Source organism: Rhincodon typus, chromosome 35 (assembly GCF_021869965.1).
Source record: "Rhincodon typus isolate 14 chromosome 35, sRhiTyp1.1, whole genome shotgun sequence".
Lineage (NCBI taxonomy): Eukaryota > Metazoa > Chordata > Chondrichthyes > Orectolobiformes > Rhincodontidae > Rhincodon > Rhincodon typus.
The window spans coordinates 20,018,176-20,029,847 of NC_063366.1; the positions used below are offsets into that span (position 1 = coordinate 20,018,176).

The following is an 11,672-nucleotide window of genomic DNA, read 5'->3' on the forward strand; positions in this document are numbered from 1 at the left end:
CTTTTCTGATGAAGGGTCTAGGCCCGAAACGTCAGCCTTTCTGCTCCTATGATGCTGCTTGGCCTGCTGTGTTCATCCAGCCCTGCTCCTTGTACTCTCACTTCAACTCTAGTTCAACTCTGGTAGTGCTGCAATCATTGCTTTACTGAGGTCATGAGGCAGTGGCCCTGGTAGACTCAAAACTAAATGTCAGTGACCAGGTTATTCATTTGCAAGTGACACTTGAGAGCACTGTTGATCACCTACACATCCTCAGATTAAATGGATGGGGCTCCTTCATGCCATACCTGTTTAAATCCTGCCTTATGATATCAATGGCAGACACTCACTTCATCTCATGTTCAGCTCTTTGGCAGTGCTGCAATCATTGCATTACTGAGGTCATGAGGCAGTGGCCCTGGTAGACTCCAAACTAAATGTCCGTGAGCAGGTTATTCATTTGCAAGTGACACTTGACAGCACTGTTGATGACTACTTCTATTGCTTTACTTATGCTGGAGAGTAGACTGACATGGTGGAAATTGGGTGGGTTAGAGTTATGTTGTCCTTTGTGAACAGGAGGCATCTGGACAATGTTCCACATTATCAGTTAGATGCCAGTGTGTTAGTCATATTGGAATAGCTTGGTTAGGGGCATGATTACAGCTGATCACAAATCTTCAACATTAATTAGTAATTGTGAGAAAGTAAATCATTTTACATTGCAAACAATGTTAATTTGAATTTGAATTCATGGAACTCAAAGCTGAGTGATATGAGCTAACTCACTATCACCTAAAATAGTCAAAGACAAATCAGCCAATGATTCCAGTATGGTTCTAACACTATTTTAAGGTGAGAGGGGTAAAGTTTAAAGAACATGCATAACGAAAGTTGATTTTTTACACAGAGGGCATTAGGTGTGTGGAATGCATAGCCAGAGGTGGTGGTGGAAGCAGATATAGTAAACTTCAAGACGAAATTAGACAGACACATGAACAGGCAGAGAATAGAGAGATATGGACCACATGCAGGTAGATGGGAATAGTTTAGAATAGCATCATGGCCAACATAGACAAAAAGTGGTAGGAAGGGCCCATTGCTGTGCTGTACTTTTCTGTGTACTTGTTCAACTTGTAGGCACCAAAAGTAGCAGGAGGCTAGATTGTAGTGATCCTCTCAGTACCTGAAAAGATGGTGGAAGCAGCTTCCCTAAGAACTGGGATGTAGAATTGATCATCGATGCAGCACAATTATTCAAGAAGTTGGTTTTTTCAGGGGGAGCCAATGTCTGGCAGGATTAATTAGGGTTTGAGTAGGTGACTAAATGTGTGAATGAGGGTACTAGCTTGGATGTAATGCACATGGACTTCGATAAGGCTTTTGACAATGTCTCCAATGGGAGATTGATCAAAAAGTTAATAGCCTATAGGATCCAGGGCAAATAGCAAACTGAATCTAAAAATTGCCTGGTGGCAAGAAATAGAGGGTGATGGACAAAGATTATTTTTTGTGAATCCTAGTCAGTGTCCAATGGCGTACTACATATTTTGATGTTGAGTCCCTTGCTACCTGTACTCTAATTATCTACATGCATGCGGGAAGTTTGATCACAGTAAGTTCACAGGCAACATGAACAATCAGTTTGGTATATATTGAGGAAGAAAGCCTTAGACTAGAGGACAATAGAGGCAGACTGGTCAGGTTGCAGTTCAGTGATAAATGTAATCCTGAACAGTAATGTGGTGCATTTTGTGTGGAAGAATAAGGAAAGGGCATGGTAAATCTTAGACCCTAAGGTGTAACAAAAACTTCAGAGGGACTTCAGTGTGCACATCCACTGATCCTCTAAGGCAACATATGGCAGAAAAGGTGGTAAAGAGGGTATATGAAATACTAGTCTTTATTAGGAAAGGAATTGAATACAAGGGCAAAAACATTATGATGGAATTGTATAAGATATTAATGAGGCCACAGCTGCAGCACTGTATGCAGTTCTATTTGCCAGATGACAGTATGGATGCGCTTGCTTTAGAGAGGGTACAGAAGCCTAAGTTGGAGCAATTCAGTTAAGATTTACTACCTGCACTAAGATTATTTGGCTTTGAGCAGAAAAAGGCTAATGGGGAATCTGGAAGTACACAACATTATGATGGACACAGATAGGGTAGAGAGGAAGAAAGTACTCCCCTCACGAGAGGTGTCAATGACCAGGAGTCATAGATTTAAGGTAAAGGAGAGGTGATTTGTGGGGAATTTATGGAAGATTTATTCTCACCCAGTTGGCGATGGGTATCCCGAACTTACTGACTGATTGGTTGGTCGAGGCAGGAAATATCATACCATTTCAGTAGTATTTGGATGATCACTTGAAGTGCCATAGCTTACATGGTTATTGGTGAAATGGTGGAAAATAGTACTAGATTAGATAAATTCCTGATGACTAGCGAGGACGTAATAGGCCAAAGGGCGTATCTCCGTCCTGTAACTGAATGACCCTATGAAATTGACTATGTTTCATAAATCAAGGATCAGTCAATTGGCAATCTTCACAAAATTTTAAAAAAAAATGTCACAAACAAATGACAGTTCAAACAGTTTATTTTTCAAATGTTCAGTAGAGTTTCTTTCCAACCTCACCCAGCTACTTGTCTTTCCCTTTTCCTGCTGCAGTGTTCTTTTGCTCTCACTCTCTCTTGTTCTCAGTGATTCGTCTAATGGCACTGTGTCCACTGCTGTGTTATGTCATGTCTGGAAACAATATAACATGACCCCCACAATACATATCATTGAGTGACAACAAAATCTAGTAACAACACATAAAGTGTCTGTGAAAATAAACAAAAATTGTTTGAATAAATTGTAGCACAAAACTAAATCACTAATTGTGTTTTCTGATTCTCCCCCAGTTCCAGCCTCTCTGACTCTGGATCCAAACACAGCAAATTCCTGGCTCATCCTGTCCGAGGACCGGACCAGTGTGAGATTTGGAGACAAACGCCAACGGCTCCCTAACACCCCCGAGAGATTTGATCCTTGGCCCTGCATCCTTGGATCAGAGGGATTCACATCAGGGAGACATTACTCGGAGGTGGAGGTGGGGAACAAAACTTGGTGGCGTCTTGGACTGGCCCAAGAGTCTGTTAACAGAAATGGATATTCCATCCAAGCCCCGAGACTGGATACTGGATTATTTGTCTGGATAAAGAAAAAGGCTATGTGGCTGCCACCTCTCCCTCTGATACTCCATTCAATCAGTGTGGAAATCCACAGAAAATTGGGGTTTATTTGGACTATGAGGGAGGACAGGTGTCATTTTACAATGCAGACAACATGTTCCATCTCCATACTTTCACCCACACTTTCACTGAGAAAATCTTTCCCTTCTTCCATCCAGGAGCAAACGATGACCAAAAAAACTCCACCCCACTGACAATCTGCGGAATTAAAGGGCACTGACAGTTCTGTCCCATAATTTTGCATCATCACCCTTTCTCCTACAAGTTGTAAATTGATAGGTATTGAACATAGTCATTGGTGGTGCAGCTAGTTACAATATTTACTGAGATCAAAACCAGTATAATTAAATAAACAAGTTTTGCTGAGGTAAAAAATTGTTTCTAACTTGCGACAACTGGTCCAGGGGTTCCTGAAGTAAATAAAAATCGTAAAAATATAAACAATCATGAAGATGGAGAGAAAATGAAAATTTTAAATATGGGCGGAAATACATCAAGGACACAATCAACTCCAGTTGGGGCTTTAAAGGTAAAGAAAGCAATGAACAACAACTAGGGCGAAATGGAATATCAGTGGGACAGACATGACAAATTAGTCCATCCATAACATGGCTGACAGAATAATTTCCAAATGAAGTAAAATGTAAAAGAGAAAACAAAATAAAGGTGGAAATAAATGAGAGTAGTTGAGAGTATCAGAAATACAGCAAAGCACAGTGTGGGAATAAGCAAGGCATTCGTCTGGAATGCAAAGTGGTGAATAAGGGTCTTATTGCGGTCCCATCCATTAACAATACCTCGGAAGTTAAAGCAGTTGATTTCCTTGAAGGATGAAATTTTCACAATCAGTTATTGGATCAGACTCAGTGTATTCAAAGATACTGGAAATAGGAAGAGTAGAAAATCACAGAGAGAATTTATATTCTTCCAACCCTACTCAGATACATGATCATACCAGAAAGACAGCAGAATTCTAAATATTGCACTCTTGTTTAAGAAGAGGTACAAGGATAAATCAGTAATCATAGCCTATTTAGTTTAACTTGATGATGGGGAAGCTTATAAAATGATAATTCAAGATAGATTTAATATTCACTTAGTTGAATACAATCTAATTAATAAAAGGCAGCAAAGACTTGCTAGAGACCAATTTAATTAGTTTCTTTGAGCTTATTGAAATGTTATTATTATTCATTCACAGGATGAGGGCATCGCTGGTTAGGTCAGAATTTATTGCCTATCCTTAATTTTGCAGAGAGCAGTGAAAAGTCAACAACATCACTCTGGGTCTGGAGTTGCATGTGGACCAGACCAGGTAAGGATGGCATTTTCCTTACCTAAAGGGCATTATTGAACCAGGTGGACTTTTTCTGACAATCTAAAATTGATTCATGGTCATCATTAGACTCTCGATTACAGGTTGTTATTAAATCAAATTCCACCATCTGCCAGAACCCCAGAACATTACCTGGGTCTCTGGATTAACAGTTCAGCAATCATACAACAGGGCCGTCACCTCCCCTCAAAGTAATGAAAATGTTGCTGAGGGCAATGTGATGGACACAGTAAACCTGAACTTCTAAAGACATTTGATAAAGTACCACATGATAGGCTTGTTAGAAAATTTAGCTTATGGAATAAAGAGGACAAGAACATTATGGATAGAAAATTCTATGAGTGATAGGAGTGTAGTGGTAAATAGTAGCTTTTTGGACCAGTGGGAGATCTAGTGTGATAAGGTGGCAGCATTAGCTCTCCTATATATCTCTTGATATTTATTAGTGACCTATATTTGAGTATACTGAACAAAATTTCCAAATTTGCAGATGACACAACAAATGCAATAATTGAAAAATATAATGATAGTGATAGACTTCATGGGAGCATAGACAAATTGCTATTGTATGGGTGGATAAGTGGCAGATGAAATGTGATATGTAGGTAGGTGAGTTGAAACAATTGAAAAATAAATAGTGATGTGAAAAAGGTGTAACATTTTGAAGGGGTTGCAGACAGAGAGAGACCCAAGAGCACAAATGAATGAAGGAAGCAGGGCAGGTTAATCAGGGACCAAACTCAAAACAGAGTATGATAGGTTGAGCAGGTCTGGCCTCAACACTTTAGGAAGGAAGGATACATAAGAATTAGGAGGAGGAGTAGGCAATTCAGCCCCTCGAACCTGATCAGTCATTTAAAATTACGATGGCTGGTGTCATGTCGGCCTCAACTCCACTTTCCTGTACACTTTCCATAAGCCTCCAACCACTAATGCATTAAAAATCTGTCTGTCTCCTCCTTAAATTTACACAATCTCCCTGCATACACACCTGAGGAAGTGTACTCCACAGATTCAAGATCCTTTGAGAGGAGAAATTTCTCCTTCTCTGTTTGATACTTGCTAGCCCTTATCCTAAAACTATGACCTCTCCTTCTTGATTCCCCACAAGGAAACATCCCCTCTTCATCTACTTCATCAGTTCCCTTCAGTATCTTACATACCTCTAATAAACAGAGTATAGAAAAGAGTCATCAGGATGGTTCAAAGGTTGAAGAACTTATGATACACAATAAGACTGGAAAAGTTGGGACTTCCTCTTGGAGAGAAAATGTTATACTATTGTTCAAGATCATGATAAACCCACATAAAGTAAACAGACAGACATGGTTTCTGATGGCATCAAGATCAAAAATCCAGTGCACTGACTTAAGTTGTATGGCGTAAAAGCAAAAATTGTGAGATCTGGAATTAACTATTTGAGAGTGTGGCAGATGCAGATTCAATAATGGTTTTCAAAATGTACAGGATATTAATCTGAAAAGAAAGCATGCAGGGTTACAGGAAAATAATGGGACTAGTTGTGTTACTCTTGCAGGTGGCCAGCAATAAGATAACAGACCGAATGGCTGTTTTCAGTGCAGCAGCCAGTCTATGTTTCTATGACAAGAAATAGGAAAAGCATGAGAAGTGACAATATATTTTAACATGAAGCTTCTTCATTTTAATATAACTTGGAGAATAGGAGTCGGGGGTGGGGGAGAAGAGAAGAAATAAGTAGGCAGTCAGTTATAGAGGGGACTAACTGGATAGAATGAGGTTAGAACTGTAGGAACCCAGGAACCTTCCTGCCTTTAATGTTACTGTGCAGGTGGAAGGTAGCATGACATTGCTTTGTCAAGAATCAGAGCAATACCTCTGCTGTCAAGTGCTGACGTTAAATTATACTATGGGAACATCACTTTATAAAAGCGAATGCATCTAAAAATAAATGCATTTTTATGCTGCTTGGCCTGCTGTGTTCATCCAGCTCTACGCCTTGTTGCATCTAATCTTCTGTTCTTCAAAGTCAAAGCACTAGAGAAAATCAGCAGGTCTTTCAGCATCTTTGGGGAAACGAATTTAATATTTCAAGTTTGACATGATTTTTCTTCAAAGTTGAATTAAGAAGAATTGTGATGGGTTTTATTCTGTTATCAATTTTCAGTAATTTTATTTAACAAGTACCAAATCAAATAAAATTTTGGAGAAGGTGCTCTAGTGGTGTTAACATAGAACTGAATGGCAAAGTTTTACATCACAGAAGGAAACCACACCATCTTTCTCTGTCAACTCTTTAAATTCACATTCAATCTAATCCAATCCTAACAATCCTGCAACTTTTTTCACTTCTTAGCAAGATAACCTATTGTCTTTTCTAAGTTCGCATGGAACATACTCCACCCTTTCAGTTACTATCTTCAAGATCATAGATCATATGATTTAACTGTACAATGATATTAAATCTCACTTCTTTAGTTATCAATCTATTTGGATTTCAGTCATTGAAGGCAATGGTTCTCCACCACCTTCGAAGGGCAACCAGGGATGAGTAATAAGTGCTAGCCCAGACAGTGATGACCAATTGCTAAGAATGAACAGAAAAACAAACATGCAGAAGAAAACAATATCTCTTTAGTTGCCCTATGATAATCTATCCATCTATATCTCTATTATGTCCTCACCATATTTGCTAGGGAGAACAATGTCACCAACTCCACTTTTACAAATAATTGAAGACCATGATTTCCCTTCTTTCATTACAGTCTCCCTACCCCCATCATACCTTGTCCTTCCTGCTGGAAATTGGGGTCCCTTTAAAACTGAACATTTCTGAAATCTCATATTGGTTGCTTTTGCGGTAGCTAGCCTTTCTCAGACATAAATAACGTTTTATAAATACAGGAGCGAACAAGAATTGCAAGAAAGGTTGCATTAACTGCCAGCATCAGATGTCATAATGTTCCAATGAATTGATATCTAAAATTTATATAGTGTCACATGTACCCTTCTATTAATGCTGTATTTGGAAACTAACAAGTTCTTAGAAACAATTACAAATAACCTTAAGATGAAGATGGGCAAGGAGGAGCATTTATCCAAACGTTATGAGTAGTTGAGTAGCAGGAAGTGAAGGGTACAGGAGGTGATCAAGGGTACCACCATTGCATTCTTGGGAGAAGGTGAGGTGCTTTCCTGTATCAGTCTTTGGCAACAGCCTAAGACTGTTAACCATCAGAGATGAATACACCACCAACCCATATCACAGGGGGCCCCCCATTTTTGCATTTATACTTTATGAATGGCTTTGGAATTGCTAAATTCTCCATTGTCAGAGGTCATATATTTCCTTTCTTTGACTAATTCAACAAAACAATACATCTGACCCTATTTCTTAACAAAACCTTGGTTGTTTTATTTTACAAATTTTTGACTGCCTTTATAAAATGTACCACCTACCAAAATCTAACAAATCGTCTTCAAAATTCTCTGCACAAGATTTAGGTACAGTTAGATTGAAATTTGAGAAGCAGCAGACTAAATATGCAGTTAAATATGCATGGGGTATTTCTTAAGTGAATTCAGGAACTATAATAATTTTGGCAGATCCATGGGAATGATTGACAGAGTTTGTTATTAAAAACAAAAACTGGAGCAGCTGAGCAAAAGAAGTACTGGAGTGATCCTGGCATATGACAGAGGTTATGACTCTATGAAAGACTCTCAAAAGGTTAAGAAGGGTAAAAAATAAGCTATAAAGCACTCTGGACTAAGCTGGCTTATTCTGGCCACAATGTGTCTAACAGTAAAAATACAAGGAGGAGTAGACAGTGAAGAAGTCTATCTCAGTAAAACGGGACCTTGATTAGATGGACGAATAGGCCATTGAGTGGTGGATGCAGTTAATTTAGATGAATGTGAGGTGTTGCATTTTGGTAAGGCAAATCAGGAGAGGAATTATATACTTAGCGGAAGGGTCCTGGTGAGTGCTGCTGAACGAAGGGGTACAGTTGCATAATTCCTTGAAAGTTGAGTTGCATGAGAACAAGGTGGTGAAGGCAGCGTTTGTATGGAATCAGCTGCCAGAGGAAGTGGAGGAGGCAGGTACAATTACAACATTGAAAAGGCATCTCTATGGATATATGAATCGGAAGGATTTAGAGGGATACTGGCCAAATGCTGGCAAATGAGACTAGATTTATCCAGGATATCTGGTCGGCATGGACGAGTTGGATCAACGGGTCTGTTTCTGTACTGTACATTTCTATGACTCTAAGAGTCTAGTGATAATATCACTAGGCCATTGCTTCCCCCCAGTTGTTATCATTGTTAATGTAATTGCTTCTGAAATTAGGAGACATAAAATAACTTGATACAGTTTGCAAATTCAAGCAGTTAAAAAGGGAAACTTTCAATAAAGTTAAGGGACAAATTGAAAATTATGAATTTTAAAACAAAATGCCAATGAAAACTGCGGATATGGTTTTAATTTGTACAGATGAAAAGGAATGATAATTCAGGATGACATTAATTGAGCCCAACAACACTGCTGAGGCTTTGCAACAAAGAAATCCAAGTGGTGAGGATGACACAAAATTGGTCAGTGCATTGAGTATAGGAATTGGGAGGTCATGTTGCAGCTATACAAGGCATTGGTAAGGCCATTTTTGGAACTTTTATTATTCATTTGTGGGATGTGGGCATCCCTGGCTGGCCAGCATTTCTTGCCCCTCCCTGATTGCCTTGAGAAGGTGGTGGTGATCTGCCTTCTTGAAGCACTGCAGTTCACCAGCTGTAGGTTGACCCACAATGCCAGTAGTGAGGGACTTCCAGGATTTTGACCCAGTGACAGTGAAGGAATGGTGATATATTTTCAAGTCAGGATGGTGAGTGGCTTGGAGGGAACTTGGAGGTGGTGGTGTTCCCATATGGCTGCTGCCCTTGACCTTCTAGATGGAAGTAATCATGGGTTTGGAAGGTGCTGTCTGAGGATCTTTAGTGAATTTCTGCACTGCATCTTGTAGATAGTACAGACTGCTGCTACTGAGCATCAGTGGCGGAGGGAGTGGATGTTTGTGGATGTAGTGCCAATCAAGCAGACTGCTTTGTCCTCGATGGTGTCAAGCTTCTTGACTGCTTTCGGGGCTGCACTCGTCCAGGCAAGCGGGGAGAATTCCATCACACTCCTGACTTGTGCCTTGTAGACGGTGGACACTCTTTAAGGAGTCACAAGGTGAGGTACTCGCCACAGTATTCTGACCTGCTCTTGTAGGCACTATGTTTATGTGGTGAGTCTCTTATTGGAGATGGTCATACTTGGCATTTGTGTGGTGTGAATGTCACTTGCCACTTGTCAGCCCAAGCCTAGATATTGTCCACATCTTGTTGCATTTGAACATGGACTGCTTCAGCATCTGAGGATTCACAAATGGTGCTAAACATTGTTCAATCATCGTCGAACAACCCCACTTCTGACCTTATGAGGGAGGAATGGTCATTGATGAAGCAGCTGAAGATGGTTGGGTTGAGGATACTACCCTGAGGAACTCCTGCAGTGATGTCCTGGAGCTGAGATGATTAACATCCACCAACCACAACCATCTTCCTATGTGTCAGCTATGATTCCAACCACTGGAGAGCATGCCCCCTGATATCCAGTGATTCGAATGCAGCCTTGATGTAAAGGGCTGTTACTCTCAACTCACCTCTGGAATTCAGCTATTTTGTCTATGTTTGAACCAAAGCTGTAATGAGGTCAGGAGCTGAGTAGCCCTGACAGAACCCAAACTGCGCGTCACTGAGCAAGTTATTGCTGAGCAGGTGCTGTTTGATAGCGCTGTTGATAATGCTTTCATTGCAATGAATACTGCATTCAATTCTGGTCTCCCTGCTATATAAAAATTGTTGTTAAACTTGAAACGGTTCAGAAAAGATTTGCAAGGATGTTGCCAGGGTTGGAGGGTTTCAGCTATAGGGAGAGGTTGAATAGGCTGAGGCTATTTTTCCTGGAGCATCAGAGGCAGAGGAGTGACTTTATGCAAGTTTATAAAATCATGAGGGGCATGAATAGTTTGGATAGTCAAGGTGTTTTCCCCAGTGTAGGGGAGTCTAAAATTAAAGGGTATCGGTTTAAGGTGAGAGGGAAAAGATTTAACAGATAACCAAGAGCAAATTTTACATGCAGAGGGTGGTGTGTGTATGGAATCAGCTGCCAGAGGAAGTGGAGGAGGCTGGTACAATTACAACATTTAAAAGGCATCTGTATGGATATAGCAACAGGAAGGGTTTAGAGGGATTCAGGCCAAATGCTGGCAAATGAGACTAGATTAAGTTAGGATATCTGGTTGGCATGGATGAGTTGGACCATAGGGTCTTGTTTTTGTGCTGTACAACTCTAAGACTGGGAGGGAGGGAGTGAGTGAGGAAGATGTGTGAATAAAGGAACAGGCCACCGAGTTGGATGATCAGCCACAATCATATTGAATGGTGGATCAGGCTAAAAGGGCCATAAGACCTACCCGTGCTCCTTTTTTAGAATATTTCTCCCCCCCTCATTTTTCCTACTACTCTCCTCCTTACAAAAATGAAGTTGCTGGAAAAGCTCAGCAGGTCTGGCAGCATCTGTGAAGGAAAAAACACAGTTAACGTTTTAGGTCCGGTGACCCTTCCTCAGAACCTTCCTCCTTCCTATCCAATGCACCATTTCCTCCTCCCTAACTCTGCTTCTCTTTTTGCTTGTCCCACTCATATTTCCCTCCTCCTCTCTTTCCTGATGCCTCCTCCATCCTTCATCTCCTCTTCTTCCACCCCTCAGCCCCTAATTCTATGCCTCTCCCCTCTGCTCTTAACCTCCCCTCCCATAATGCCCTCCGCCCTTCCACTATATCCTCCCACTTCCGCAGCATACACTTCCTTTTGCTTCTCCTCCCAATTCTGATCACCTTCCCCTCCTTCCACCAATTCTCCCTCAGATCCTCTCTCTCTCCCTTTTCCACTCCTGCTCCCCGACACTCCCTGCTTTGCTTCGGAGACAGTAGGAACTGCAGATGCTGGAGAATCCGAAACAAGAAAGTGCAGGGCTGGATGAACACAGCAGGCCAAGCAGCATCATCGGAGCAGAAAGGCTGACGTTTCGGGTC

General features: G+C 40.8%; 1 pseudogene; it reads left to right on the plus strand.

Annotated features, from left to right (window-relative positions):
* The window catches only part of LOC125486976, a 14,824-nt pseudogene extending 11,386 nt beyond the window's left edge, over positions 1 to 3,438 (plus strand).
* Positions 3,439 to 11,672: the final 8,234 nt, after the last annotated feature.